Source organism: Alligator sinensis, unplaced genomic scaffold (genome assembly GCF_000455745.1).
Source record: "Alligator sinensis unplaced genomic scaffold, ASM45574v1 scaffold1130_1, whole genome shotgun sequence".
Lineage (NCBI taxonomy): Eukaryota > Metazoa > Chordata > Crocodylia > Alligatoridae > Alligator > Alligator sinensis.
In genome coordinates this window covers 535,033-543,092 of record NW_005842358.1, presented here as the reverse complement: position 1 = coordinate 543,092, position 8,060 = coordinate 535,033, and positions in this window count along the sequence as shown.

Sequence of the window (8,060 nt, the reverse complement as noted above, 5' to 3'; positions counted from 1 at the left end):
GAAAGAAAAAAAACGTTTACAGTGTTGCTGCATAGATCTTAATATACTGCATATTTATGAGCTGACAATGCTGACAAGACTATCCTAAAAAAGTGGCTAATAAAAGGTAGCTGATACTTGAAGTCAGCCAACCCCAAAAGAGGTGAGCCTTCCTCTAGTGAAACCAGAAAAGGAAGAGAATATAAAATCTCTCTGGTAAGTAGTCAATGATATTGTATCCTATCTCTCAATGTAAATTACTCTCATCTCAACATTCTCTTCTCAACACACTTGTCTCCTCTCAGACTGTTTAACTTCTCTTTTTCAAGTGAACAGCATCAGCAACAAGACTAAAAAGACAGATGCTACTATACGGAATCAAAAAAGAACCTTCCAGAGCAAAACTGCTGTAAGTACAGCACTGCTTCTTCAATATAATGGTATCACCAGGATTTCAGCCAACAAAAGTGAGATGGGGCCACTCCAAATGATTTAGAAACCTAAAGTCAGATGATGGAAGAATTTTTAGATGCTCAAGTCCAATGTTGCTATCCTAAAATGCCCAACGCAACATGGCCAACATGGGAGATATCTATCTTGCAAAGGCTCCTCTCAGTTTTTGACATTAAAATTCCCCATAAATCCAAACCTCTGCTTCTGAGTATGCTCAGAGGTGCTTCAATCTTGAAAGTGCTAAGCAACTTAGCACCTGTTTCAGTCCTATCCTTAATCAGTATCCAGCTATTAGGTTTCCCCCCACATCTCTCTCCTTAGGGCTCATCCTTTCCAATGGAATTACCAGTAACAAAACCAGTATAGTAATAATGATAATAAAAATATTAATATCAACATGCTAAATTTTTGAACTGCAAAAGTAGTGTTTTGCAGACGTGGCAGGTGGTCAGCTTCAGGTCAGGTTGCTGCTCTTTTCCAAAGTACCAGCAAAGTCCTCTGCTAAAGGCTGGAGGCTCAATACTGGAAACATTAGTAGAATTCAGGGCCCCTCTACAAGAATGCAGATGAAGACACAATAGGATCTAATGTGTATGCCAAACAATTGTGCCTCCTGCCATGTCACACATGCATGGTAGGAGGCATGATTCTGGGATCATGAATCAGATTCCATCGCACCTTATTGGCATTGCAGGGGGGCACTGTCAAGAAATAAGCTCCCATGGCCTCATGCACCCCCATGCCTGGGAGACCATGGCTGCTGTGATCTCCCAGCTGCAGGAGTGTGTGGTGCATCCCTGCAGCTAAGAATAGCAGACGCTGCTGTCTCCCGGCCATGGGGGAGTATGAGCTCTGACATGGCTGGGAGATCCCAGGCTCGGGTGCACATGGGCCCCCCCAGTTGGAAATTCCAATCAGCTGACAGGGCTCCCAGCCACAAAGGCCCCTGGCAACATATTCAATTAATGGCATGATAGGAAGCAGTTACAAAGTTATTGCATACATTTTGTGGAATAATTTTGTAGCTTATTCCTCTTTGTATCACACCTCTTTGATTGAACATTTGGCCAGGTGACCACTTAAGGCATGGTTAACTGGTTAGTCATGCCTTAAGTGTAATGTGTAGATGGAGCTTCAGTTATTAATTGAGCTGCATTTACATACATTACTATTAACTTCTACATAGAAAGTACAATAACAGAAAATGTTTCTATCTGTTCTGCAGGCAGTAGTTATTAGTAGTTGTTATTTTATTAGGCTTTTAAAGGGTAGAAGTCTTTCTTAAACTGCCCCTTTTCATACTGAAGCACTTGGGGGCAGTGTTTCATTAACAAAAAAAAAATCAAGTGTTTGTATTGTCAGAAGCATCCCTGTTACCAACACTGATACAGAAGTACTGCAGCAAATGGCACATATGTGATAGGAACGGTATTAGTATGTTCGGCAGGAAAAACTATTTAGTATCCAAAACTAATAAATTGGTAGATTTATCTAAGTTTAAGATAATTCATAACTTTGAATTAAGAAACAATAATATAGGTTGCCCATGAGAATATCTCCAAATGTAAGCAGCTAATTTTAGCTACAGCTAAGAAGCTGGATAATGAAAATCAATAACGTTGCTGACAATCAGCACAGCAAAAATAATAATAGATATTTGGCAGAAAATAATTGGAAACAATAATAATACATTTTAATTCATAGGGCATTCGTGCCTAGAGGCATCTGAATGCCTAGAAATAGATTTGATTAAAAAGGTATCATTTTCCAATTAACTTCTGTACCAGTAAGTAGGGTGATTGCCTCTGGCCCAAAACCTATAAAACAAAGTCCAACGTGCAGTACATAAAACACTCTAATAAGGAAATAAGAGAAGACAAATTTGCATGTCAGAAAATAGAATCTCTTCTATTTTTACAATTTTACCAAATGACACTATTTCTGAAATAATACTCTGTATAGTTGCAATGTCAATACAGCTTTAAAATGAGCTAATTTGTTTAATTAGAAATCTTCTTTAAGGTTTAATTCATGCAAAGGACTCCTGCCACAACTATGGAGGGTGCTTATATGTTAATAATTTTATTGTCTCAGGCTTGTGCTTTTTCTCAAAATGATGTATTTTTTATTTGTGCTTTTGCTCTCCAAACCCATTAATTGCAGAAACTGACTTTCCTTCCCTTAACCTAGTTTCTCTGCTGAAGTTATTGTTTTTAAGCTCCATAGAGATTTCAGACATGAAGCCAGTTTATTTCTACCCTGGTCCCACTTTGTTCAGAAATGTTGCCCAAGGCTTATTTGGAAACCATCCTCATCACATACAAGAGGGGTTTTTTTAATTATTTTGCAAAGACAGTAAGGAGTCCATTTATAATATGCAGAACAGTTTATAACTGCAAGACAACTTGAATCAAGAACATTATTTCAGCAAGCATTATCTTTACTCTTAGATAGTAAAAGCTGGCACAACTGCTGTATATAAAATATCTTTCAGGTTTTGTGTATTGATTTTTGTTTTGTTTTTTAAATACAGAAAAACTAGTATTTTTAACCCCTTACTTAATATTCAGTATCAAATTTGCCATATATTGTTTATGACGTATTCTGAGACAACATTTTTAGGAACATTACCATTTGTATATTAGTACTCATCTGCTTTTCTGAGGGTAAAATGTGTACTATGGGAAACATCCACATAAAAAAATTTATGAAGTTCATAGTAGGGTGGAGAGTTGTTGTAGCCATCCAGGAAATGTCAAATGGCAAAGCTTTTAAGTGATATCTTTTACCAGATTAGCTGTATCATCGAGAGAACTGCTGGACAAGATTTTGGGCGCAGGGTGCCCTTCCTTAGACGATAGACAGATTTTTAAAATATATATATTTCATCCATTTTATCAAATACGTAAAAATCCAAATGTGTTTCCACATCACAGAACACCTTTTATTATGAGTCCATTTCTAATGTGATCAGTAAGCCCAGGCTTAATCAAACTGAATACCTTCATACTTATTTTGGATTTATGGAAGGCAAAAATATTATTCTCTAAATCAGTGATTCTTAACCAAGGTGCCACAGCAATCCAGGGTGCCCTGAGATCCATTAAAGGTGCTGTGGGATGCTTCATAATAATAGCATTGTTAGGTATGCAAACATCTACACGATTCCCAAGATAAATCCAGAAGGTGCATCCACACATGGAGGAGCGTGAGCTTGCAGTGGCACAAATAACAGTGCACTTTTCTGAGGTACAAATTGTGCCGCCTTGGGCAAACTGCCCTTGCCTAGTTCCATCTGGCTCTTCATCCAAGGGGAGCTGGAGACCAGGGCCAGTACCTGTGCTGGCTCCAGCAGTATAAAAAGGTGCCCTGGTGAGCAGCTCAAGACCTAGGAGCTTCTCAGCCCCGGCTAGTTGGTGTCCAGGGACACTTGCCCCCTGTGCCAGCTGAACTGTTGCAGCAGCCCTGACCTAGAGTGGCCCCTGCACCCTGTACCCAGTGCAGCAGTCTGGCAGCAGGGACTGCTGCCTGGCTGAGACCCACTGCCATCTGCGACAGCATCTGCCCCCTCAGATCTGTGGTCCCATGGCTACATGCCTGCTGGTCCTGGGCTGTAGTATGGGCACTCCAGCAGATCTGCCTGAACCTCTGGGCCAGCTTCCAGTGAGCTGTGGCTGCACAGAAGCACCATTTCCTACACCAAGGACTGATGCAGGCATGTCCCCAGGGACCTAGGACCTGATCATAAGGGACATCACTATCCCACCAGTGACCATGCTGGATGCTGCATACCCATTCCTCCCCTGGATGATGTACCTCTTCCTGGGGGCCCTGGATGCTCAGCACAGTGCTACAATAAGGCCCTCACTCAATAAGGCCCAGCGCACCATTGAGCAGGCATTTGAAGGGGTGCTGGTGGAGCCTCACTACCCACTTGGAGGCTGTGCCACAGCATGAACCTCAGATCATCACCACAGTGTATGTCCTGCATAATGTGTGTTTGACCCCAGGAGATCCCAGGGTCAAAAAAAATCACTTCCTTGGTTTTGCTGGAGATTCATCGACTGATGCATGCCAGAGTATTATTTGCCCTACTGGCTACAGCATCGCACTGCTGGCTCATATTGATACTGTGGTCTATTATTACCCCCAGGTCCCTTTCATTTGTGGTGCTGGTCAGTTTGATGCTACCAAGCTGGTAGGTTTGCAGATGGTTGTTCATCCCCAGGTGGAGCACTTTACATTTCTCAACATTGAACTTCATCTGATTCCGATCCACCCAACTTGCCAGTCTGTCTAGGTCCGCCTGTATCTGCAGCCTATCTTCAAGTGTGACCATGCTCCCCTGTAACTTGGTATTGTCCATGAACTTGGCCAGTGAGCTTTTCACCCCGACATCCAAATAATTGATTACAATGTTGAAAAGTACTGGACCGACCCCTGTGGAATAGCGCGCACCAGGACGACACTTCTTGCCAGGATGACAAATGTCCATTTATTAGGACTCTCTGGGTCCTACCCCACAGCCAGTTTGTGTACTATTGTGTACTATTCCCACCCACAATCCTCCAGTTTTCTTGCAAGGACATCACGGGATACCAGATCAAAGGCTTTTTGGAAGTAAAGGTATACAATGTCAACCTTCTCTCTCTTGTCAAGTTGGCAAGAGAGAGAAAAGGTCATAAAAGGAGACGAGGTTGGTGAGGCAAGACCTGCCTGTGATCAAGCCATGCTGGCTGTCGTTCAGAATCCTACCTTCAGCAAGCTTATTGCAGATGGACTCTTTGATTAATTTTTCCAGGATTTTCCCTGGGATAGGCATTAGGCCTAATTGGCCTATAGTTACCTGGGTCCTCCCTCCTCCCCTTCTTGTGGATGGGGATGTCCCCAGGCCAAGGGGAAAATCATGCCAGGTAGGGTAATAAAATGATCAGGGTAGGGAGAAAACTGAACTCCTGAGTGCTGGTAACTCAGCCATCCTGAGTTGTTGAGCAATGGCCCCATGCTCCCATTTGTTTTCCTCCTGTTCCCTATGTACCTAAAGAAGGACTTCTTGTTGTCCTTGATTCCCATTGCTAATTTAAGTCACCACTTTAGCCTTTCTATTCCCTACAAATGCAGGCCGTCATTGTGTAGTCCTCCATGCTCCGTTCACGGATTCTAAATGCCTTATAGAGATGGGAAGGGACTTATATAGCCCATACAGATTTTCTCAGTCATTTTTGTATGTTCTTATTCAGTTTTAATATATATTTTTTAATCTATTTCCTTTGGCTTGTAGAGTATATCCATTCTTGTTTGTTTATGAAAGATATCATATTGTGTTATATTGGATACATGTGAAACGTCTTCAGTGAAATGATTGCATGAAAAGTCCTTTTCTGTTGTTTCATTGAATTAATGGTACACTTGTAGATTGTGCACAGCTTTTCTATCTAGTAAGTCAATAGCCTGGAAAAATGAGCAACTTAACTTATTTTTTAATCCAGAGGAAGTTACTATGGCATACTCCGTTTGGATGACCCATAAGTGTTCTCTTACTGAGATCAATGCCCCCTTTTTAACACATGCACCACAGAAATAGGAATCATATCTTATAGAGCCACAGTTAATTAAGTAAGGCTCCTACTGTATGGCTATAGTTCCCAATGGTTGTGAGGTTGAAGGTGTGATAGTGCCAAAAAAAAGATAATTAACAAATATAATACATCATGGTATTATGAATATTTATCCAAAGAGACTTGCTACAGTAGCTTCTTCTGTATAATGTTGATCCATTTTTTTAATAACACACCACCATTATTTAATAGAAAACAATAAATGTTAATACATTGGTATTTTACCAGTCTCTAAATGCAATATGTATTTACAGACTCATTAAAATATGTAACGTATACAAATGATTTGGCAAGATGGCAACTGGTATTCAGAACTTATGTTAAGACTCTTATTCCCCAAAATACATTAAGGTTAATGGTACAAATTAACACAGAGAATAGTATTCATAGCAGCTTTCAGGAGAAATCGTCAAAAACTACAGTTCCCATTTCTCAGGAAATTTCAACATTTCCTTTTTTTAAAAGAAAATCTGAATTGCAATGTCTATGAAACAAACATTTTTTTTTAAATTGAAAGTTTCCATGCCCAAACTTTGAATTTCTTCATCAAGATGTTAACATTCTGTTTAGGCTTTTATGTTCATATTTTTCTCATGCAGTTTCACTGACATGCCTATGTACTGCTACTCATATGTCAGAATATGAGATCATATTTACATTTTCCATTATTTTACTTTGACTTGAATTAGGGCAGCCAGTACTTAGTACTGACAGAAATATTCTCTTCTCTAGATAAAAGGGAGATACTTTGATATTGTAATGAAATAGTTTGTGTCAAAATGTCAAACTGTGTCATTACAACATGTACAATTTGTGTCACAGTCAAGCTTTTTTATTACAACATAAACAGAACATACTGTGATCTGGAAGAGATGTCATGAAATAATGTAAACTAATATAAAAATAAAAAGATGGCTTGATATTCCCTCACATACTAATTTAAAAATATTTTCTATAATAATTGAAATTTCATATTTGTGAACATATGTTTTCTTTCAAACAGCTTTTTCCAATGAAAAATTGTCCATAATTTTTTTTTCAATTTCTAGTGTAGGATTAGAGGCCTAACAGGGCAGCTCTGAGCCCTGGGCAGCATTGATGCATGGAACAGGCACAGGTTGTCACGCTGCCAGCAGCAGCAGTGTGGCAAGCCCAACAACTGTAGCGACAGCAATTTTTGCCCCTTTCCCCAAAAGTGGCATCTTGGTCTACTGCCTCAGTTGCTCCCCTCTCTTCCCAGTTACACTTATACATAATAAATAATGTTTTCCAAAGTGACCAGTGATTTTTATGCCTTGATTTTTGGGTGCCCAACTTGAGGCAGCTTGAAGGGGCCTGATTTTTATGAAGTGTAGAATATCACACTCTGAATCAGGCATCTTTAACGTCTGAAAAATTTTGGGTACCCTAAATTACTTGGGTTTTTTTTTAATGTTGACCTTTGCCATTCTTTCTGTAGTCAACTGTACTGTGCAGTAATTTTGTTCTTTTATTGCTAAGTGTGTGTTGTTTTCATACCTGCCTGCAGTAGCTCTTATGCCTTACATACATTCTGAGCTAAACCCTATATCACTTGATGCAGCTAAATGACACAAAATACTGCAATTTATTTGTATGATTTAGTTTGTAATTTAGCTCTGGATATGCAGTTGTGTACATACATACTTTAGCATTCTTACTGGAGCTGCAATCGGGCCAAGCAGAAATGAAGTGACATTTGTTTATCCAGGTATGAATGTAAGGCTGGTAAATCCCAGAACTGTAGCAGGGCAAAACCCCATGACTGCAGGTAGGGAAAAGGAAGAGGAAGGTCCTCCTATATATTAGCCCATTACTTAAGACACTTGTCCAAGGAGTGGAAGGCACAAGTTCTAGGTTCCCCCCTCACCCAGAGAGGGATTGAAACTGCATGTCTGATTACCCAGCAAAGTGCTCTAATCTAGCTACATGTTAAGCCAGGGTTATACAACTTCATAGTGGCCAGGGACCACACACAGCACCAGTCACGGG